The sequence below is a fragment of the Geotrypetes seraphini genome, chromosome 15 (assembly GCF_902459505.1).
Source record: "Geotrypetes seraphini chromosome 15, aGeoSer1.1, whole genome shotgun sequence".
Taxonomy (NCBI): domain Eukaryota; kingdom Metazoa; phylum Chordata; class Amphibia; order Gymnophiona; family Dermophiidae; genus Geotrypetes; species Geotrypetes seraphini.
Window position 1 is genome coordinate 9,755,994 of NC_047098.1, and position 24,321 is coordinate 9,780,314.

Below are 24,321 nucleotides of genomic sequence, written 5' to 3' on the forward strand. Positions count from 1 at the left end.
AAATAAAATATGCACGCTTACAGATGGTGATTTAATAAGGGTAATGCTCTAAGTTCATGCCTGCATTTACGCACCTCTTGTGCATAAAAAAAATAGCCCTCGTAATGTTTTCTAAGTGCTATTCTATAAGGGAACATTTAAGTGCTATAAATGGCCATTTTCAAAAAGGATATCTAAGTTCAAGATCAGAAGTGATATCAGAAGGGCGTCGACACTGGTGTGAGCAGCAATTGGAAAATGCTACTTGCGCTGGAGCCACGGTTCAAACAATCCACATATAAGTTGTTTTAAATATAAGTAAAATACCTTCCACACACACTGAAAGGCTATAAAATGCTGAATTTATATATTCAACTTAAAACACAACCAGCAAATCATGTTTTACATGGTCTAAATCACAACATCCAAGTTCCGTCGATCCTGGGCTGTATAACTTTCGGTTATACATGCTGTACGACTAAGTGTAAGCCGGCCCACGTCCCGCCCAACTCCCGCCCTCAACACGCCTCCCGAAGCGCCCCGTTTAGCTTTGGACATTTAGAAATACATCTAAAACCCGTTTTTATTTTCAGCGCTTGAACGTTTTTGCGAAATGTTCATCTAAGTGGCAACTTAGGCCGGTTTTTGGACATTTTTCTCTTTCGATTATGAGCCCCATAATGTTTGGCTGTGGTAATTCCACACTTTCCTGTCACCACAGTACCCATAAAATGTTATTATGTGGTAATTCTTTGAATTAGGGAGGTCTGTAATTTTTTTAAAATGCATTTTTCTTTTAAAAAAATTGCTCAGTAGAGACCTCTAGTGACTCTACTAGGAATAGGTATATGACCTTTTGACTTAGAATACTCTTACAGCTAAAACATAGTCCCCCCACCCAACACACACAATTTTCAGCAGTGCTGTTAATATCTACTGCTGGCGTTGAACCTAGATGTTCAATACCCAGCCATTTCTGGTCACCAGTGTTAAATATCCTTAAAAAAAAAAAAAAAAAAGCTGGCTAGCGCATGCACCTCCAGTCATGGTGCATGGGCTCGACATGCAACATCATTGCATCACATCTGTGCATGCTCAAAGGCCCTCCGGATGCAGTACTGAGCTCAGGGAAAAAGAAACAAGGTTTGTGTGCAGGTGGGACTGGGACGGAATGGGACGTGACTGGGGACAGAATGGGGCAAGGTCATATGTCCTCTTTTATTTAAGAAGGAAATCTGGTAATCCTAATTTAACAACTGTGAATAATTTGTTCCATCTGCAAATTTGACCATTTCCCTCATTGTTCCCTTTTCCAGACCATTTTCTGAAAAGCACCAGTCCCAGTACAGATCCCTGTGATACTCCACTATTCACTTCCCTCCACTGAAAGGACTTGCCATTAAACCTACTCTTCGTGTTCTATCTTTTAGCCAGTTCCCAGTACACAACAGAACATTGCCTCCTACCCCATTGCTTTTTAATTTCCTTGTTATCTCCAACTGCCTCATCTTTATCTACATATTTATTCAATAGACCAGGTCTTTATTCAAAGTAAGGGACTTGAGTCCCTAAACGAAACAGTGCCACCTGATGGCTTAAGGATAGATTGCAATCTTCAATTATTTGTAGATGCCTTTATCAAGTCAATAATTTCTTTCTCTGGCATAGTTGTTAAATTATTCGTGACCTTTTTATATAAGTCTTGGTATTAGTTTGCAGATATGATCGCAGAGGATTGTTTGTGTGTCTGTTTTATTTATTTATTTTTATAATTTTCTGTATGTAAATTATGTAAACCGTTTAGTTCTAAACGGTATAGAAAATTTTTAAAATAAATAAATATTAGACTTTTAGCACATGGCTTTTGTTTATAACTAACACCAACTACATTTCTTGACCGGCTGGAAGAGATGCTGAAGGCAGTATCTCTTTTCCTGGTGAGACTGAATGTGTCCCTACACGAGATTCTGTAGTCCAACTGTATTGATAGCTTCTTTTTTTTTTTTTTTTCTCGGGATCAATCAACAATATTTAACTTACTATTTTTACCCTCTCCGTTCCACAACACCTGATGGAATAAACCATTGGGGCATATCTTGAAAACTCGCCTTTGACATGTCAACAACAACATCTTACCCTGCAAAAGGTCACTGCTATTAAATTTCCCCTTCTTCAGCAAACTCACATAAGCCTTCTGTTTCCAGTTAGCCAGACAAACTAACAAAGCAGACCATTGTCCAAAATGTACACCCAAAGTTTTTAACGGAGGCTTTGAAAAAACAACTGGGCAAGTTCAGACAATTAAGACCACTTGGTTAATTTTCCAGAACTGCACTAGTAGCATGTGTTATCAGAGACAGATGGTACTTGTCTAGACCATGAAATCTGTTCCAAGGCTGTAGGAATGTAGCCTGAAGGGCGTCAAGGAATGGAGGCAGATTGCTAATCCACCGGACAGGTATGGCGTAGGCAGGAGGCGGACGTATACATCAGTGACCTCAACCTTGTTCTGGGGGATGGACTATCGCGGTGTCGATTATGAAAACGAGAAAGATTCTAGTACATTTAGAATGGCCAAAAGGAAAGCGTAGAAAAAAAAAAAAAAATCGATGTCTTTGAGGTTTAAATGACTTCCTTACTTCACACACAGTCTCAAAATTCTCGCCCTGAATGGAACACGTGTTTAAACCCCTCATACTGCACTGTATTACAACGTATTGTACTTAAATAATTAGTCAAGTACTAACAGCTTCATGAAAACCATAATTGCTGCTATTTCATCCTGCAATCGCACACATTACCATAGTGTCTCTCAAACCTTTTTAGTTCCGGCACACTAAATGGAGCAAATGTTTTTTTCGCAGCACATTATAATTGAAATTAAAAAAAATTGCAAAAACCAACAAAAATTAAATTTGAGTTATTTCTTTAAAGTTTTTTTAAAGCTACATATGGGTAATTGTAACAACAGTGAAACTGAAGAGATAACCTAGAATTGCTAATCAATGCGATGGATAAGCTTGTGTTTGAGTGCAAATTAACTCAAAACGTAGCTCGATGGTCGACAAGCCAACACGCAAATTCATCATCCACCATCTGCAGTCATTCTCTTTTTCCGATTTCATTTCTGTCAGAGCTGAAAATCCAAGTTCGCAAAAATAAGACGATCAAAACGCCAACAAGGCCTCGATTGCTTTGTTGCTCAAGTTAGGATAACTACTGCATACAAAATAAAAATAAAATTGTGAGTCTGTCTGTGTAGGGATACAACTGCCCAGATGAGCATCATTACGCCAAAGAATGATACTTGTGTGGGCGGTTGTATCCCTACACACACAGATGTTCATAACATTGACAGACTCTAGCATGTGCAATCTACTGTACATATCATCTGTTCTAGTGTATACTTATGAAGGGAATTTTTTAAAATAAAGTAAAATTCTAGAATCTCTTATGGTCCATCTGGAATCTCTTTGGGGCACACCACTGTGCCGCGGCACACATTATCACAACACTTAAAATCAGTCATGTAGTGGTCTTCGAGTGATATTTTTACATTAGCAAAGCGGATGCTGGTGAAAAAACAGACTAACTGCCCACCTACACTGGTTTGGCTAAATGACATGGCCCTGAGATAATGAGGACGCAGGAGGCCAGCGAGGGAGGGGCAGAAATGCGTAAAGCTCGCTCCTGCCGATACACCGCTGGACCACCACAATTTAAAGGTGCCAGGGAGTGGAGGTTGGGACTGGCTGGGGGCTGGGATAGCCTACCACTTAGACCTGCCCTGTACCCTGTCCTGGCCTACCACTAGACCACCAGAGGAGGTACAGGGCAGGGTGGGGAGACAGCGTGAAAGCCTGGCAGGAAGGAGAGGGGGACAGGGCTCAGAGTCTGGCAGGAAGTGAGGGGCGCTAGGTGCAGAGCCAGATATATATTAGTACACAATTTGGTTCAGAATGGGTTTTTTTCTTGTTTTCCTCCTCTAAATCTAAGGTGTATCTTATGGTCAGGTGTGTCCTAAGAAGCGATAAAATACAAGACTTATCATAGCAGTGACACCTCTTCTATATCTTATTAATTCTAGATATTGAAAAACAAATACATTGAAGACTTGAAGCTTTGAATATTTGAATGAAGCTTTGAAAAAATATATTAATATTCTGCACACATTAGTAAAAAAAAAAAAAATAAAATATGGGATCGATGACGATTGCTACCAAGATGGGTTATGCTACCCGATTGGCATTCTGAAGATCCTAGTCATGTGTGATGTTGCTACCGTGTAAGTTCTCTTGGGAAGAGTACAGATATCATTAAATAGGTCAGCCATAGCTCTGTACATATAATCTACTTCTATGAGGTTGATCCTGCCTTCAGCTCTAGGTTTCACAGTCTCGGCATACACTCATGAGAGTGGAGGAGTTTTCTTGTTAGTACATACATTTGTTTTCAAGGTATTTAAGAGTCTAATCCACAATTTCCAAGATATATGAGGGGGTGCTGAAAAGGTCCCAGCCCAACCAAGATGGATATAAGAACATAACATAAGAACATAAGAAGCGCCATCTCCGGATCAGACCTTCGGTCCATCAAATCCGGTGATCCGCACACACGGAGGCCCTGCCCGGTATATACCTGGCGTAATTTTAGTCACCCATATCCCTCTATGCCTCTCGTAAGAAGATGTGCATCTAGTTTGCTTTTGAATCCTAGGACGGTCGATTCCGCAATAACCTCCTCTGGGAGGGCATTCCAGGTGTCAACCACTCTCTGCAACTTGGCACGTAATGAAATAAGATAACATTTTTTTTCAGCTATAGAGGCAAAATAACGCTCAGAATTTAGAAAGTTGGTTGGTCGGGCTAAGAACGTTTCAGCACCCCCTCGTACAGGAATCCAAAGCTGGGTAATGACTTATATCTTGTTCAATATCACTTTTAATCCCCTCTAATATTTTTTGCCGGTCTTGTCTCTCAGAATTTTATGTTGGTTGTTGGTTCTTTCTCTGCTCCTAGATATTTCTAGAAATCTTCCTATTCGAGTTCCTTGATGGCCCAATGTTTTCAGTTTTGCTCCGTTTTCCCTCCTACGAAGATTGCCGTAGCACATTTAGCCAATCCAAAAGCCATCCTGTGATTTTCTGTAAAGCTTTTTACTAAATGAATTCATTCTGCCAACTGTTGATCACGAGAGTGTAGAGCTCCAAGTCAGCAGGTGTGATGTTACCTCTGGGCCTTTGCCAGCTCTAGGATTAAGAACAAATCTATAACCCAAAGTGTTAAGAAGTGTACTCAAAGGATCAAGTGGTGACAAGGAGTCTCCCTGAAATATTTCTTACTGGATCCTGATAACAGGAATGGCATACCTTCCATCTTCAGACTGTAGATGGAATGCTATTTGCCCCATTTTCCTGATGAAGTTTGTACATTTCAAAGCAATTTATTATCCAGGTATTTAGCTTAGGCTTTCTTAAAATCACGTTCCTCAGATGCTCAAATGAGATTTCAGTTTTTTTAGCATTAGATGTTGATGGCTTCATTTGGCGCGAGCTGGTCTTTTGTTCCAAACGCTCTTCTCTTATTGACTTTCTACTTCATTGCCATGATGTTATTAGAGTCAATGTGATCATATAATCAGTCTACATCTGTTGTGGTGAACAGCTTATGGACTGTATTGGTCTGTCATTTTTGGAAAGGGTTACTTGGATCTCTGTTTTGGAAACAGAAGTGCTCTTCCTGTTGTTCTGGCTGCCTCATCAACTGATTTTTGCAGCTTGCCATGTCTCGATTTGAGCCAAGTTGGTCACTCCGTCCGGGCCAGGATTCTTCCAGTTTGGGGCTCGTTTTAACCTGTATTCCATCTCTTTCTATTAAGTGTACAATTTTTGCTTGTCAGTGCTGTAAACACACTATATGCAAGTCAGTCATGTGCCAATCAGGGAGAGCACACTGGATGCAGGTGCACAATTGAGGGCATTGATGGCAGCTATTGATGTCCAAGTAGAAAAACATATGGGCACACACCTGTGCATATGCCAGGAAGGTATTCTGTGCATACAATTTTTTGATGCTGCTATTTATACAGAAAGGGCTTGATTTTATAAATGGCATCTAAGGTACATAAAAAAAAGAGAATCCAACAAAAACTGCAGTAGGACAAGCAGCAAGCAAAAAAACAAAACAAAAACTGCAGGCAATGTACAAGATGCAGGCACTGTTTATTGCAACATCAATGGTATATAACCTTATTTCCAACCAGAGGACCCGACACGGTCCGTGTTTCGGACAACACACCTTCCTCAGGGGTCCATGGTAAGTAAGGTATTGAGACTAACAGCAATAAGCAGGACAAACAAGTGCCAATATGACTACGGTATTGAATCCCAAAGTGCATCATAGTCATATCAGCATTTGTTTGTCCTGCTTACTGCTGTTAGTCTCAATACCTTACTTACCATGGACCCCTGAGGAATGTGTGTTGTCCGAAACACGGACCGTGTCGGGTCCTCTGGTTGGAAATAAGGTTATATACCATTGATGTTGCAATAAACAGTGCCTGCATCTTGTACATTGCCTGCAGTTTTTGTTTTGTTTTTTGATAAATGGCATCTAAGTCATAGGCACCATTAGGTATGGCTGTCAATTGTCTGCAAGGCGCCATTTATAGAATCGTGCCTAGCGGTACCTAAGCTTTCTTAGATAGAAACAGAGAAACATGATGGCAGATAAAGGCCAAATGGCCCATCCCTAGCATCCACTATCTCCTCCTCTCCCTATTGGCTAAGGCTCTTCACATTTGCACCTCCTCTTCCTATTGGCTAAGGTTCTTTACACCTGCATTGTGAGGTCATAGAACTTTATGGTTATAGAAACAAGATGGCAGATAAAGGCCAAATGGCCCATCTAGTCTGCCCCACCCCTTACTATGCCACTGTTCCCATTCCAGGCCCTTTTTGTCCACAAATTAAGGCCTAGTGACGCACTTTCTTTCACAAGACAGCAATCAGCAAAATACCATCGCTAATTTGTTACTGGGTCTTTTTCACCTGGTTTAAGACAAATGAGTCTGACTTTTCTTTGTTCATAATCTCTAGTCCATTGTCACTATATCAGCAGGTTCTGTTGCTATTGTATCTTGTCAACTGGATAACTCTCTTTCCCCTGAATTGAGCAAATGCTGTGCCTTTTCTTTCAAGTTCTTGGGACTTTGCCAGTGCTGGGCTGATGAATGGGGAGCTTTTTCTTTCAAATAAACGAAAAGCCTTAACACAGCCACGTCCTTAATGTAGCTCAGCTCAGAGAGTTTATTCAAGGATTCACGTTGACGTCTTCATTAAACAGCCTTGTATGCACAGACCCATCAAAAATGTTAGAAGCTTAGCAGGGCTGTATTTATCTTCGTGTGGGAGGATGTAAACAGTCAGCACTTGGTTAGGACTGTCTCAGTGACCCCATAGGCACTTAATGCCGAAGTGTTTACTGAAAGAACGGACGCCCTAATATAGCAATGTGTCGCAACCATCGTAGACTAAGTTCACTCAGGCAGTCATTGAATTTGCCTTCTCAACTTTTGCCAACTACGCTGAACTTAGGCCCCAGATGACCCAGGAATTGAACCCAGTCTCTGCGTCAGCCCAGCCTGTTTATCTCTATTTATCATATATTTCCCAGGAACTGATAACCTGCCAGCAAGTGTCAGAATGACACAATAGCACTTGCTCATCCCCAATACCCCTGGGAATGTGTATGACCCGACAACTCATCCCCATCCAATGGCATCAACCTCATGGATCCTTTCCTCCAGCTGGTGAATTCATGCAATGGCCTCCCAGAGGAGATCATAGAGACAAAGACTGTATCTGAATTCAAGCAAGCTTGCGACAAATACGTAGGATCTCTAAGGGAGAAGAAGAGATAACAGATGGCATGGTTGGGCAGACTGGATAGGCCAGATGGTCTTTATCTGGGTAGGGCTACCAGATTTTACTTTAGTAAAACCGGGCCCCTAGACCGTCCCCCAGGCCCGCCCAGTTCCACTCAGTCCCGCCCCCGCTGCCTGCCCAACACGATTTTGAGGAAGCTTTTCAAAAACCCAGACAAAGCGCCAGGCTTTGGAAAAGCCGTCCGGACCCCCGGACATGTCCTCGAAAAGGACATCCAGACATCTGGTAACCCTATCTCTGGGGAGTTGGTAGATCTGGAAGACTGATGGATCACTCAACATGGGTTGGAGGAGGCTATGGTAGGAGCAGAGTGGTATCAGGGCCATCGAGAGGCAGGGGTCAAGTGATAGGGTCATTGGCTTTCAATTATCTGCTAGTTTTGATGCTTTAGGTCAATGTCTCACAATAGCTCGTAACAATTTCTCTTTACAATACAATTTCAGATCTGCAGCAAACCCTACGCTTATAATGAAGGTTCGATTAGTCGCTTTTAACAAACCTTGTGGGAACTAGCAGAGAGAGGATTGCATATTAATTCTCTTTAAAACGACACCAGTAATTTTCTCTTGGATTTCCTGTGTTGCTGTGTGAAAAAAAAATTTCTCCAGAAATTGAACTAAGCGAATCCTGGCCTACATCTGTTGAGAAAAACAAAACAAAAAAGAGCAGTAATTCCACAACCAAATATCAAATACACACATAAAAAGTGGAATGAAACAAAAAATGAACTTTGTCAACTCAATTGCACTGATAGATCATAAATGGAAGAAGGCAAAACCTCAGACCGTATCGCCGCGTCTCATAACAGCCAAAGGCTATTGACAAATGCAATGTTATGGTTTCAGTCACTGGTCCGCCTCCATCCGTTGAGAACCAGTCCTTTACCTGGCTGTATTTTCTCTCAGCTGGAATTCTGCCTCCATTTCCTGCAGAGGAGGCCCATGACACAGTCTCCTTTCTGGTTAAGAACGCAAGCACACAAAGATAATTATGCTAACATTTTTTCTTCCTTGGGTGTTTTATAGCACAAACTATACATAAGAATGTGCTTTAGGCTGCAGGGATGCCATCAGGTGCTGACTGCTCCCTCTGTTTAGTAAACGGGCCTTAAATTAGGCATACATTGACCTGAAATACCAATAATAGGCCATAATTGGAGTTACCATTAATTGACACTGAGGCACATTATTCACATTTCCAAGTTTATTAGGGACTTAATATCCCGCTTATTAAAGATAAAGGTCTAGGGAGAGATCCAAAATGGCGCTGTAGTGGAAGGACGCGCTGAACGGTCGCACTGAAAGGCCGCACTGAAAGGCTGCATGAGCAGGGCTTGGCGCTTTGAAGAGTTTTGTCAGCCATACCTTATTTCCGTTTCATTTTTCGATGGGGAAAAGGAGAGGAAAAGTGTAGGGGCCCCTCCCCCACCCGGTGGCACTATCCACTACAGGAATGAGACAGCCGACTCTTGATTTCTTCCGAGCTCCAGCGAGACTGGTGAGCTCTTCTCCCTCAGTCGTGGCTGGAGTTTTTGCATCAGGGAGCAGTTTGAGTGGGGCTTCCTTAAGCCCTGTAGAACCAATGGCTCCCCCGCACCTGGGTGAAAGTTCATCAGAAGTTCAGCGCTCGACAGGGGAACACAAGCAGGATGATATCCCCTGTGAATTAAATTCATTAGAATATGGACAGACCGCAGGTCCATCAAGCCCAGTATCTCGTTTCCAATAGTGGCCAATCCAGGTCCTTAGTACCTGGCAGAAACCCAAAGAGTGGCAACATTCTAGAGCTGAGATTGTGATGTCATAATGCCTCATTCCACCAATGCCTAAGAGTCAAACTCACCAGTGATGTCACAATGGCTTGACTGTCCTATACTTGACTCACTTAAGAACGTAAGAGCTGCCATACTAGGACAGACTAAAGGTCCATCAAGCCCAGTATCCCATTTCCAACAGTGGCCAACCCAGATCCCAAGTAGTAAAACAGATTGTATGCTGCTTATCGTAGGAATAAGCATTGGATTTCCCCAAGCCATCTCAATAATGGCCTATGGACGTCTCTTTTAGGAAATTATCCATACCTTTTTAAAACCCCGCAAAGCTAACTGATCCAGTTTTGCAAATAGGACCCTAGTCTGAGTTGAGTTTTTACCATGAGGAAACTGAACAGAAGAAAGGGCTTATGATCACAATGAGATCACTCGGTTTAGCTAGACTCACTGGAATTCACTCCTTCTCTGAGCTTTTCCAAGGGTTAGAGAAGTGTTTGCAGAAAGCTAAAATGTCAATCTTGCACCCTTAATGCTTGCAGTTAGAGGTGGTTTCGCTTTCTATTGATTCAGTGCTGGTAATATTTGTTCAGTTGTAACATGAAAATTCTTCTTAACCTGCAGAGGCAGGCGATGAAATCATTTCACAGATTATGAAGACAGGAGGATGGAATTAGGGCAGGAACATGTTTAGCAGTGAAACAACCAGCAAAGACAGACCACTCCACTAGACTATCTGCAAAAAAAATTCTCATTAAATATACCTCAATTTTCCTCCATCCAGGGGCTGTAGGTACAAAAGATAGGATAAAACCCTCTCTTTTCAAATTGCTTTATGGGACAAGGATTTCAAGCGGCTTTCAGCATCATCATCCATTTCTTTCCTTCATTACAGGAAACAACTTAAGGCTTTCTTGTTTATTAAATCTCCTAGCTCTTAACATATTCCTCACGTTGATTTATGTATCGTAGCTAGTCTTTTGCAAATCGCATTGAACTTTACAGTAATGGCAGTCTAGAAATAAATTCTTATGTTATGTAAGGCAAGGCTCCTGACAGGGGAACGTCACAATATCCATTCAGAAATGTTTAATGTTCAATGTATCTGATACACTGCAAATATTAAATGACATCTTATTGGCGTACAAAGCCAAAACAAAGGGTACGTTGAGATAAGGACAAGAGACGGCATGTAAGGGAAGAATAGTGGGAAAAATTACAAAAAGGTTTAAAGGTACAGGAAGCAGCAGAACAAGCAGCAGAAAGGGAGACGAGGCTCGTCCGCATACGCCCAGCGAGGGGGGGGAAAAAGGAGAAACTGGAAATATCTGGAAGCAAAGTAGGCCTTTAATAGGGGTTTAAATCAGCTAAATAAGGAATCGGCCCTGAGGTAAGGGGGAAGATGATTCCATAGAGTTGGTGCTACCACATCAAAAGAAGACGGGTCTAGATTCACAGGACAGGGTTGATCCAGTCCTGGATTTACCCAGTTGCATGCAGGGACTTGTAGCTCTGATTTCCCCACTGTATTCCCTAAGAACAGCGAGATCACATGTCCCAGCATGCTCCGGGATAAAGCCAGGACTGGATCAACCCTGTCCTGCAAATCTGGATCCAGTTGACAGCTTTAGTACAGTACCGTCATGACACACCTGGTAGTACGAGGGAATGACTACACGGCACGGGCGAGAGATGAACGAAAATGTCCTTGTGGGCAGTACGGTATCAGAAATGAGTGACTCTTGCCATTTGGTCTGCTTCTGTAGGCTCAATGGAATAATTCCAAATTCCAGCCCCACCTGCTAAGCACCCAGAACGGTATTATCATCCCCTCTGTAATTCCCCCATTAATGCACTGCGTATAGATGTGCATTTTTGTCCAGTTCATCTCTCAACTAAATTGTAAGCTCACTAGAGCAGGAACTGTCTCGTCCATGTGTTGATGTACAGAGCTGCATAAGCCTGCCAGCACTGTAGAAATGATAAGAAGTAGTAATGATAATGGAGGGCTAAAGAAGAGGGCAGCCATTTACAGAATCTGGAAATGAGGTGAGAATAGCATTTTCAGTTTATATATGGTGGATTTACCGCCTGCTTTCCACATTGATAAAACCAAGAACATATATGGCTTGGAAAAACGATGTTAGAGGTCTCTTCCTATCTTGATTTTAGAAAATTGTTAAAGACTCAACTCTTTGATAGGCTGGTATCTTAATGCATTCTGCTTCATTTTTTCAATCAAGTTCCTTAGATTCAACTTGATGCATTTGATCTGTTCTATGTATTACTTCTTTCCCTGCCATGCCGGTATTTTCTGCATTATATTGTAAATGCTTTCTGTCTTTATCTGTTTTTAAGTCCATTATTCTAATTTGTATTTTATCTGTATCCCATGTATTAGCTCACTTTGTTGTGAACCGCCTACAACTTTTTCGGGATGGCGGTATATAAGAATAAAATTATTATTATTATTCTTTGAGATTCTGAATGGAATGTTGCTACTCTTTGGGATTCTAGAATCTTGTTACTCTCTGGGATTCCGGAATCTTGCTATTCTTTGAGATTCTGTATGGAATGTTGCTACTCTTTGGGATTCTAGAATCTTGTTACTCTCTGGGATTCCGGAATCTTGCTATTCTTTGAGATTCTGTATGGAATGTTGCTACTCTTTGGGATTCTAGAATCTTGTTACTCTCTGGGATTCTGGAATCTTGATAGACTGGTATTCTGCTTCATTTTTTCAATCAAGTTCCTTATATTCAACTTGTATTTGATCGGTTCTATGTATTACTTCTTTCCCTGCCATTATATTGTAAATGCTTTCTGTCTTTATCTGTTTTTAAGTCCATTATTTTGATTTGTATTTTATCTGTATCCCATGTATTAACTCACCTTGTTCTGAACCGCCTAGAACTTTTTCGGGATGGCGGTATATAAGAATAAAATTATTATTATTATTATTTTCTTGTTGAAGTACCGAGGAAGGGAAATCATACAGAAAAGTGCCTTCATTTAACTTGGAACCCTACAAAGGAGGCTCGGCACATCACAACCGCTTCCAAAGAGCACTCCTGGGCAACCGTCTATGCAGCCCTCTCCATGGCGTATTTTACGAAACCCGTAATCTCCAGACATAATTTTCAGCCACACTTCAAGACGTTTCTCTTATGAGGATGGATTGTGCAACCCGAGCAACTTGGTTACATAAATAATAATAAAAAAAAGCATGTTCCTTCTCCCCCCAATAAAGGAACCAGCCGTACCAAGAACCACATAGATTACCTTTTGTGTCATTGTTCTGCTAAAGAATGTACTCACTCACAGAACAGCTTCTCCGATGAATTTATTTTTAGCAAAAACCCTCCAGTTATAAGCGTGGGTTAAAAAATGGGATATTATATTACCTGTTTCTTTAGTGCTCTGGGGCAGGGAATGGATGACACCCACACAGTTTAATCATTGTAAGACTATGTAGGTACGGACACCCAAACTAGCGCTGGTGGTGAAATCTGTAGCATTGCTCTTTGGTGACAGAGTTCTCTATTAGAAGGATAACCTCAGAGTTACTCAGTAACGCTTCCTACAAGGTAGATCAGGAAGATATAAAGGGGTTAATTCTATAAGGAGCTGCCTAGTTTTAGGTGGGTAACTGGCCACATACTTTCTAATTCTAGAAAGCTGAATGCCGAACTTTCTGACTAGTGTGCAAGTTTGCGCTTGCAACTTATAGAATAAGATCAGTTGCGTGTGCAACTTAATGAATTAATTAGCTGCTAATTGGCCTTAATTATCAGTTATTGGCTGTTACTGATTTTACTTGACATCATTTGCCAGTTGTGCATTGACCTTAGTCAATATTCTACAAATTGTGAGCTCTAATTCTAGAGCAGGGGTAGGGAACTCCGGTCCTCGAGAGCCGTATTCCAGTCGGGTTTTCAGGATTTCCCCAATGAATATGCATGCAAATAGATCTCATGCATATTCATTGGGGAAATCCTGAACACCTGACTGGAATACGGCTCTCGAGGACCGGCGTTCCCTACCCCTGTTCTAGAGCATGAAATTCCAAGGGGAGCACGGACAGCTTGGGGGCATGTCAGTTACACACATAGGTGTGACCACTTACACCAGCCATTGAGGTAGCATAAGTGTTCACAGCTAAAGTTAGGTGAGGGAGGAGGGAGATAGGGTACCCCTTGAAGGTGTAGAAAAGAAGTCCCAGCTCTTTACTAAAGACCTCAAGGGGCCTCCCTCAAATCCCCAAGCTCTCATCCCCTAGTTATCCCGTGGGCCAAAAGAGTTGCCGAAAGCCTACTAGCCCAAGGAATGTAGGGCTTCTTTTTAGGTGTCACTAGCCCAAGGAACCCCAAGGGCCAAAGGTAAAACCCATGAAGGCTAGGGTCTGGGGAAGGGACCTGGATTGAGAAGAGAAGCTCACCCAGGGGGAGGATGAAATGATACAGGAAACCCCCAGTAAGGAGCATGAAACACCCATGGAGGTAGGTGAGGGAGAGAGTCAGGAATGGGACATGGAAATTGATTTATAATCTAGGAGTCATAATCCAAAGAGAAGAGGGAGTGTGGGAAGGAGAACCTTTCAACTGCTCTGTGCGGGTGGTGAGTTTCTCCCTTTAGACTCCATGCTTGGTTGGTCAAGGGTATCCTTACAACCTAAGCGACGGTATTCATCTGTATAAAGGTGTCCGGCCTTATTCTGGCCAAACCCGATTTGCCTCGGGGTGAACTTGTGAACTAAATCTACATAAAACACTCACATGTTTATGTTTATTAAAATCTTTATATACCGCATATACAGCCAGAAAGGATCAATATAATTCAATCAAATTTATGAAAAGAACGCCATTTAAATAGAAAGAAAAAGAAAAGAAGAACAAAAAATAACATTTCTAATACATAATATTCTATAACATCCGTGTCTTGCCTAAGCCCCAGTAAACCCATTCCTAGAAATCAACCTACTTCAGTGGTCGCTAACCTTTTTTCATGTTAAGGGCTGCAGTGTGAATACAAGAAAGCTCAGAGGGCCACCAAAAGATTTCAAGCTAACACATATAACAGCGGGATCTGGATAGTCCCTGCTGCTGTCCCAAAAACCCTTTCCTCCTTACCCTCCCCTAAATAAAACCAACACACTTAATATGGTATAATAGCCGCAGCTCTTTATTAAATTAGAATAACCAATAAATTAACTTTTCATAAATAACATCATTAACATAATGACTCTTAACTTGAAAATCAACATCAGCAAGCTCCTCCCGAGCTACCCCTTGTAACATTGCCATTTGCCCCCGACCCCGCCACCAACTGCAAGCGTCTGAGGGGTGGCATGACCTCATGCCCCATTTAACCCGGATCACCTGACCCCAAGGCACGGCTCCCAGCCGGCCCACCACTCATCGCCGGATGAGCACCAGCAACCAGTAGCTCGGGATACCCGCCATCCAAGCCACTAGAGCCACCAGCCAAGGGTGGGAGGGTGGGACAAAAACCGCCCTGGAGGACCTACAACAACTCAGTCCTCCAAGGTCCCGATTTCTTGTGCCCCCTCAGACCGCCCCTTTTCTTTAACCTAACCTATCCAAAACTCGCTTTTAGGCGCGAACCCCTCCCCTGTACCTATTCTAATTTTTTTTCTTCCAACGGTCCACCCAGCTTGCCTTGCGGGCAACACGAGGGCCTCCCAGCCCCGTGTTACTATCCGCCTGTTAAGACAAGCTCCCGGGCTACTCTTTACTGATTTTGCAAATCGCCTAGACCTGCTTGTTCAGACTGGGTATTAAAAATTAATATTAATATTGATTCTGCCACACTTCAAGAATATCTTTTAAAAACTCACTCTATTTTGGATTGTCAACTGTAGCAAATGCCATTAATGAGACACCTGAGTAACATACTTAAGAGATTGTTTGCTGTTATATGAAGTGGGCAAGATAGGAATTAATGCATTTATGGGATTTCAGCCAACCGTTTGAGGGCCACAATGGAGGACTTTGGGGGCCCTCAAAGGCCTGTGTTGGAAACCAGTGACCCATTTCGTCTGTGCACTGCCTTGAAATCACAGGACTGGGCCAAGCAACATGTTCACATCCTGCTGTTTTGGTGAGATAGTCGGGTTCGGGCATTTCAGTCCGTGACTGCAGTTCTCAGCTTAATCCCCGGGACACCCCTTAGGCGTTCAGATTTTCAGGATCTCCACAGTCTACAACTTCCACTGTGAGGTAACTCCATTTCATGCATAGCCTGAAAACCTGACTGGCTGGAAGTGTCCCGAGAATCCTTAGCCTGGGCCATTCATGGAATTGGAAAACATTCTCATTTCATAACTTCTCGGTTTATGACATCACCGTTTGTGTGAATGTCTCCGATTACCCCAAAGAGGGTTGGTGAACAAGTGCATTCTCTTTCAGAACGTCCAGCAGTTACATAGAAACATAGAAAAAGACGGCAGATAAGGGCCGCGGCCCATCTAGTCTGCCCACCCCAATGACCCTCCCCTATTTATCTCTGTGCAGAGATCCCACGTGACGATCCCATTTCTTCTTAAAATCAGGCACGCTGCTTGCCTCGATCACCTGAAGTGGAAGTCTATTCCAGCGATCAACCACTCTTTCGGTGAAAAAGTATTTCCCGGTGTCGCCGTGCAATTTCCCGCCCCTGATTTTCCATGGATGTCCTCTTGTCGTCGTCGGACCTTTGAAAAAGAAGATATCCTCTTCTACCTCGATACGGCCCGTGAGGTACTTGAACGTCTCGATCATGTCTCCCCTCTCTCTGCGTTCCTCGAGTGAGTATAGCCGCAATTTATCCAGCCGTTCCTCGTACAGGAGATCCTTGAGTCCCGAGACCATCCGGGTGGCCATTCGCTGGACTGACTCAAGCCTCAGTACATCCTTGCGGTAATGAGGCCTCCAGAATTGTACGCGGTATTCCAGATGAGGCCTCACCATGGATCTATACAATGGCATAATGACCTCAGGATTGCGGCTGACGAAACTCCTACGTATACATCCTATGATCTGTTAATGTAAGGGCTTAGGGATCAGATTTAGGCTTCTGGCAAACGGAATGCCAGCTCATCTCAGTTATGAAATAGAGCATCTCTTGCCCAAGGATTTCATATCCTGCAATTTCTGGAAGGGAAGCAAATTCCTCGGGAGGAGTCGAGTAAGCAATAGCATCCGAGCAAGGTGCCAAGGGACTTTCACTTGAATATGTTGAATTCCACAGTGCTTTCTGCTGTGCAGTTTTTGCAATGGAAACTTGCACTGCCTAGACGGTTCATAGTCAAAAGCGCGTGACGACAAAGGCGTGCCGACAACCCAGTGCGGACAACTGAGCGCAAGGCGGAAGCGCGCCGAAGAAAAACAGAATTTTAAAGGGCTCCGACGGGGTGTGTGTGGGGGATCCCCCCCCCCCCACTTTACTTAATAGAGATCGCGCCGGCATTGTGGGGGATTTGGGGGGTTGTAACCCCCCTCATTTACTGGAAACTTAACTTTTTCCCTCTTTTTTAGGGAAAAAGTGAAGTTTTCAGTATAATGTGGGGGGGGGGTTACAACCCTCCAAACCCCCCCCCCCCACAACGCCAGCGCGATCTCTGTTAAGTAAAGTGGGGGGGGGGGGTTCCCCCCTACACACCCCGTCGGAGTCCTTTAAAATACTTTTTTTCTTCGGCGCGCTTCTGCCTTGCACTCAGTTGTCTGCGCTGGGTTGTCGTTGCGCCTTTGTTGTCGCACGCTTTTGACCTAGACGGAACTTGGCCGTTGTGACTTAGGCCATCTAAAACCAGGTCTAAGTCCACAAAAGGTGTCCAACGTGACCAGATAAGCACTGCAGACACAAAGTACAGCCCCCCACACAAAGCCCCAGTGATCACTGACCCCCCACCCCTAAAAAATATAATATCAGCTATGCATATCTGCCTCCAGAATATCAGCACCTGGTAGCCTGGCATAGGAAAGCCTAGTAGAGATACACAAAGGTAGCTTAAGTGGTCTTGGGGGTGGGTTAGTGAACCATGGAGAGGAGGACCCAGGCCCATAAGCCACTCTAATCACTGCATTCATGGCGAAACATGTGCACCCCCCAAAAAAAAACCCCAAACCCTTTTGTACTGCCATATATGTGGCTCCTGCAGCCATAAGAGCTATTGGGGATGGTAGATAGGTGGATCTAATAGATTCTGGGGGTGTTTTGGGGGGCTCACCATGGCCTATAAGGGAGCTGTTCTAATATGTTTATGTGGCACCCTTTTTGTGAAGTTCACAGCAGTGTCCTCTAAGGTACCCCACTATTCTGGTGCCATGGCTGGGTGTCCAGTCCCTTACTTTTCTGGCCCCTTCCACGCCCAAAAGGTCTTTTTCTAAGTGTTTTTGAGTTGGACGAATTTTTGGTCGAAAATGGGGCATAAAGATGGACAACTTAGTGGTCTGGGTGATCAAACGGCTGGACATACAGTTGGACGATTTAAAAATAAAAATATGATGGATGTATTTTTTGAAAACGGACCTTTTCCCGTGTCCGACTTTGGATGATTTGTGAGTTAGGCCACAACGGACTTAGACGTTTCTTTTGCGTATGCCCCTCCTCGTGTTTATGTAAAGTACCCCAGAGGAGGGGAGCAGTTCTTTTGCTTAAAAAGTTGCATTGGTTGCCAATGCAGGTTTTTAAATTGCTTTGGATGGCATTTACTTGCTGTGCATGATGACTGGCCATGGATGCTGGCCTGGGTTAATAGGAGGGTCAAAACTGGTACGGATTTTTGAAGTTGGTTAATTTGTCTATGTATGCTTTATTGTAAACCGCTTAGGCTTTTTAAGCGGATAACAAATAGACCCCTCCTTTACAAAGCCACGCTAGTGTTTTTAGTGCTGGCCGGGGCGGTACCACCCGTAACCTATTTTATGCAGCTGCAATTAATTCCCGATGAAAATTTTGAAATGGGGACCTCATTAAATGCACGCTACCATTCGGAGCTAAGATATTGACTTCGGAGCTTTAAAGAGGATGAGTTGTTTACTTCTATGGCGTTTATAAACAAAAGTGTTTGTGATTCAATTTATATCACTTGATAAGAGCGCCTTTTTTCTTTTGGATTGTTCCTCTTGGGACATGGTTTTCCTTTATTTATTTATTTGTGTCACGGAGTTTCTTATGAGATATGTAAATATAATAATAATATTAATAATAATAATAATAATAACAGCTTATATACCGCAATACCGTGAAGTTCTATGCGGTTTACAAAGATTAAGCAAAGGCACAAATTGATTTACTTTAAGAGGGGAGGAAGAAAGAGGGTTAATAGGACAGGAAATCCATTTTTAAGGAGGGAGTGATCAATAGAACAAGTTAATCGCTATAGAGGGGAGAGAGAACATTGAGATATGTACTTTCAGAGGAGCAAAATGATGTGACTTATTTGTAACAACTAAGTCTATTGAGACTCATTATTGTACCACCGAAACCTCAACTTTTTACAAAAATTTCTTTTTATTAATATTGAACTTTCAGCTATTTCTTCTCGGAGAACCATCTCCCCAGTGTTAATTTCTCAGGCATAGGTAGGGTTACCAGATGTCTGGATTTTCCTGGACATGTCCTCTTTATAGAGGACTGTCTGGGTGTCTGGATGGGTTTTGAAAACCGACGGGAGCTCAGGGCCACATCTGGAGGGCATCTGGCCCCTCTTGCATCCCAATGGCTGGCTTTTCTGTGATTTTTTCATTTGGACTTTTGTTTTTGGAAATGAGTCAAAACGATGGATGCACTGAGGACAAACACATCTTGGAAATGGCCATAAAAAAAAAAAAAAAAAAAAAAAAGAAAGATGGTTGTCTGGTTTGAAAATGCTCATTTTCGCTACTGGATATTTCGATGCTTTTCCCACAAGGTCTAAACTGTGATTTGGACATATGCTATATGGGTATCCAGTTTTATGTATGGCTAAGAGACTTGCTTATGTTTTTATGTAAGCTGTTCTCAAATCCATGGGAATCAAAGTAGGCTATTTCAAATAGTGCTATACGAATAACCATAATGATGATTATAAAATCACATTTCTAGTCTCTCTGTAACCGGGAATTGATGTATTAGATAGAAGCGATATTTGGCCTTCTGCAGCAAGACATCTGCTTTCTTTCTGCACAATCTGCCTGTTCTCAGGAGGGCTGTAAAAATGAGGTCAGAGGTTAGAAGTAATGGCTTAGTCCTCAGGCTGCATCGTAAAGATGGGATAATGTTCAGGGCAATACAGAGACCGGGAATGAAAAAAGTGGAGCGGCGAAATAAATGATTATAACATAAGGGCTTAACTGAGAACAAAGCCCTGGCACTTAACGGGAAAAATTAAGTATCTATGATTGAGCGCTGAAGGCCGTGAATAAAAGTACTTGCCCAGATGCGTTTCCACTCACCTCACAAAGCTCATTGCGTAAAATGGGCTTTACAGGAGATAATGCAATAAGAGCCTGATTCTATATATACAGCGCCCCCAAATTTGTCGCTAACTAGAATAGCGCCTAACATTATTCTACAAGGTGCATGCACATTTTATAGAATTGCGTTTAATGCCCGTGCGCATCGCATAACGCTGGGCCCACTGAAAACAGCACTCAGTCCATTTGCGTTTTCTCCATAGACCTCATTCCACCCCCAGCTTCACCTTGTTCCACCTCCAACCCTTCCTGTCCCGCCTCCAGCCCCGCCCTGTTCTGCATCCAGCCCCGCCCCCCCCCCCAAAAGCCTCATCTCCTTTTTGCCAACCTCCAGGCCCTGTCTGGAGGCCCTCCAGCATGTGTGGATGGGTGTGACATCATCTGTGCATGCTTGATGATGGCCCTCCAGACACGGCCACTCAGGGCTTTTCAAAACTTGGAGAAACGGCCGGGGTTTTGGAAAGTACGTACAGGAGCCCAGATAGTCCTCTAAAAAAGAGGACATGTTCAGGGTTTCCCAGACGTCTCACATCCCTCAGCTGGTGAGGGTTTCCAAGAATTCTAGCTAAGGTCCTCGGCCCACCTGTGGCCACTGCCACCTCCACGCTGGGCTCATCCTCTGCGCATGCTCAGTTTCACAAAAACTGAGCATGGGTGACAGGGTGAGGCCTAGCATGGCATTCATGAGTGGAGGAGCATATCTGGGGACCTTCTCCAACTATGGACCTGAACTCAAATTGGGGGGAGAGCCTTAGGCCCCCAAGGCCTTCCATGGTTTCACCCTTAACACATACATGTTCAAATAGTAATATTCTAAACATTTGTTTATGGAATCAGCACATAAAAGTGAGTTCCCTAGTGTACAAGCCTGCACTGCATGTACTTTTAGGGATGACCTAATTTTATAAGAACCTGTTTAGGTGTATAAAGGAGCATTTCGTCAGTGAAAATGATTTATGAAAATTGCCCACATAGTGGATTCAGGCCTCGTTTCTTAGCTAACATCAGGAAGTTAATAATTCCCAAAATATGAAGTAACCGTAGCTGTTGATCCAGGGGTCTGGTCTGATAAAACAGCAGAGCCAGCCAGCGGACCAATGCATTCCAGCCGACTACTCAAAGGTCGCTGGGGTCAAATGTCTTGCAATCTGTGTCTGCGAGGAAGGCAGGGAAGTCTGCAAGGTCCTTTTCCTCAGGCATCCGACTTCTTTTTAATGAGTCTATCACCTCTTCAAAGAAAACGGGACGGAGAAAGATCTCGATAGAGAAGGGACTGATATTAATGGAAAAGATACACACAGAACTTCCTAGCTTTGTCCTGATATGCCTAGTGGGTTCTCTGACTGGACATTACCTACATGAGGTAAATGATTCCATCAAAGCCAGTCAAGTGTAGTTAACTGAACCATTAAGAGGTCAGGTGATGTCAATGAAAGTCCCGTGACTACCAGAGCTGCATTTTGCCATATTGTTGTCTGAGATAGGTGCAGATGTGGGTTTGGAAGTTCTACTGCAGAATCTCAGTAGAGGAGGAACTCTTTAAATAAGAAGGGTGCCATGTCCAACAGGATATAGCTGATATCCTAAACTGGCAATGGTACAATTAGATGTGTGAGAAATTTGCCATTATTAGAGATGATAAAGTTAAGTAAAATAACAGAAAGAGAGCAAAACAGGGTGTTTCCAGAAGAGCTCTTAGAACATAAGAATTGGCATACTGGGACAGACTGAAGGTCCATCAAGCCCAGTTTCCTGTTTCCAACAGTGGCCAGCCCTGGTCCCAAGTACCAGGCAGAAACCCAGAGCAGCAACATTCCAGAGCTCAGACTGTGACATCATAATTCCTCATTCCACCAATGCCTAAGAGCCAACCTCACCAGTGATGTCATAATGGTTTGATTGTCTCATACTTGGCTCACATAAGAGCATAAGAGCTGCCATACTGGGAAAGAGCGAAGGTCCATCGAACCCAGTATCCTGTTTCAAACAGTGGCCAACCCAGGTCCCAAGTAGTAAAACAGATTTTATGCTGCTTATCCAAGGAATAAGCAGTGGATTTCCTCAAGCCATTTCAATAATGGCTTATGGACTTTTGTTTTAGGAAATTATCCAAACCATTTGCAAACCCAGGTAAGCTGAGGCCACTGTCTAGGACATTTATGAATGGGTCCATGTTCAGACTTTGTGGCCGGAATTTCAATTTATGGCTGGCCTTGGCGTTTGAGATTCGAATTGAAGATCCGGCAACAGCATCTATCCAGAAATCACCACTGAATGGATAGTGCCACTGAAAATGTTTGGTTAGTGGCCAAGCCAGAGCCAACTATTTTGTGGGTGTTCTGTGGGCGGAGCTAAGATTTCCAAATAATAGGACCACATAAAAATCAGTCCTTTCTTTATATGGCTCTTCATAGCCGATTAAAAGACAAATAGTGCACTTAACTGACTGTTTTTGCTGGCTCCATACGCCTGGAAATTCAATGCAGGAGTCCAGACATGGCCCAGCACTGAATTTCTGGGTATAACTGATGGCAGTTAGCAAAATGTGCGTCACCATTGTTTGAATATCAGGCTCTATGGGCCAGATTCTATAAATGGCGCCTAAGGGCTCCTTTTACAAAGCCGTGCTTACCGCTACCACCTCCTCTTGAGCAGGCGGTAGTTTTTCGGCCAGCGCAGGGGTTAGCGCGTGATGAAAAGTCGCACGCGTTAAACCCGCCAATGCGCCTTCATAAAAGGAGCCCTTAGGTGTTGCTAGGCACCGGGAAATTAGGCCAGATAGAACACCTAAGTTTACCACGGCGTTGGTCCAAGTAGTCACACGTAGCTTAAAGAACTTTAAATAAATAACTCTCAAATTTAATTTTTTTGTTGGTTTTTGCAATTTTATAATTTCAATTATAATGTGCCGTGAAAACATTTGCTCCTTTTAGTGAGCCGGAGCTTATAAAGTTTGAGAGACCTGCGGGTCTTCACCAGCTTCGCAGAGCAGAGAAGCCCTGGAGCTGTTTTGGTGTTCATACCTGAAGAATTGAGGGCCCTGGAAGTCACACTGTTGGTTTCAGCCCGCTGCAGAGAAGATGAATTCCCATCATGGCAGTCGAGGCAGATCTCTCAGCAGCAAAGGTCCTCGGTGGAGTTGGCAACAGCATGCCAAGGAGCTACAGACTAGGACAGAGCCAAAACAGTAGTCTGGGAAAGCTTAGTGTTCCTAAGCAACGAGACATATTGAGGCTAATGTCTGTTTGGTGAAGTCTGAGGCAGCGGCTCTTGGAGCAGGCCATTGTCTTGAGTGCAAGCATGGCTGCCATTTTGTTTTGCTAAAAGCTTCCCATCACAGCAGACAGAGGTTTGGGGTTGCAGGCTGCTGGTTTGACTTTGCTCTCTGCCTCCATCTGCTGGCTGGGGGACATAACCCATTCATCTGCATTGATCTAGTGCAGGGGTAGGCAGTTCCGGTCCTCGAGAGCCGGAGCCAGGTCAGGTTTTCAGGAGATCCACAATAAATAGGCATGAGATAGATTTGCATCTCAAGGAGGCAGTGCGTGCAAATCCATCTCATACATATTCATTGTGGATATCCTGAAAACCTGCCCTGGCTCGGCTCTCGAGGACCGGAATTGCCTACCCCTGATTTAGTGGGATGATAAGGAATGGGTCTTTAACTGGAATAGTTAAGGGCCATTTTATTAAAGCTTAACACATTCTAATGGAATTATCAAATAGGTATTAAAGGGGCTTCCTAGCATTTTGTGTACCGGTACTCTACTTCCATTAACACATTCTAAGCTCTAGTAACTGTTGCCGCATGTTGTGTCGACATTCCTCTTCTATATATATAGGCTTAGATCAGCTTGTATTACGTGGATATTATTGTATGCATTTCATTTATATGTTCAACATGTCTGTATCTTGCCTCATTAACATTTCTGTTTCTGTACTTATTGTACATTGAATATTAAAATCAATAAAATATTTGAACTAAAAAAAAAAAAAAAAAAAAAGGGCCCCTTAGATATTTTTTTACCCTTGAAGCCTGAATAGTATAGGTTGGAAATAAACCTGCAATATTGCTGGAGAAAGGGTAAGCAAGAAGTTAAAGTAAATAATAGGTTAATAAAGTCTCCCAGGCTTCGCTTTCTGAAGGATTGCTTTTGCTGAGTCTCCCTTAC

General features: G+C 43.1%; 1 protein-coding gene across 2 annotated transcripts in view; it reads right to left on the reverse strand.

The window, feature by feature from the left end:
* SLC45A1 (solute carrier family 45 member 1) overlaps window positions 1-23,475 on the reverse strand; it is a 106,961-nt gene extending 83,486 nt beyond the window's left edge. For both annotated transcript variants that reach the window (XM_033921290.1, XM_033921288.1), the window contains exon 1: window positions 23,173-23,475. The gene's annotated coding sequence lies outside the window, so the exon portion shown is untranslated. The remainder of the gene's footprint in view (window positions 1-23,172) is intronic.
* Window positions 23,476-24,321: the final 846 nt, after the last annotated feature.